This window comes from Penaeus monodon, chromosome 32 (assembly GCF_015228065.2).
Source record: "Penaeus monodon isolate SGIC_2016 chromosome 32, NSTDA_Pmon_1, whole genome shotgun sequence".
Classification (NCBI taxonomy): Eukaryota; Metazoa; Arthropoda; class Malacostraca; order Decapoda; family Penaeidae; genus Penaeus; species Penaeus monodon.
In genome coordinates this window covers 15,695,395-15,695,679 of record NC_051417.1, presented here as the reverse complement: position 1 = coordinate 15,695,679, position 285 = coordinate 15,695,395, and positions in this window count along the sequence as shown.

The window sequence follows — 285 nt, the reverse complement described above, 5'->3', positions numbered from 1 at the left end:
GTACTCTTAAATATGATATCATTTTCAAAATTTAGCAACTGGTTATTTACCTAATTTGTATTTATTCTACTCTTTCCTCTTCAGTACACTAAAGATTTTCCTTACTTTGTTATTTTGAAATATCTAAAGTTAATTTACATTTATTGTAGTAATTTTATATTTGTATCAATTATAGCAGTTTATGTATACATAAGAATTAAAATCAAGAAAAGAGTAAGCAAATGTTTTATAATTTTCTTGCTCTTACAATCTTTCCTATTTCTTTTCATCAACTTTATGCCCTTT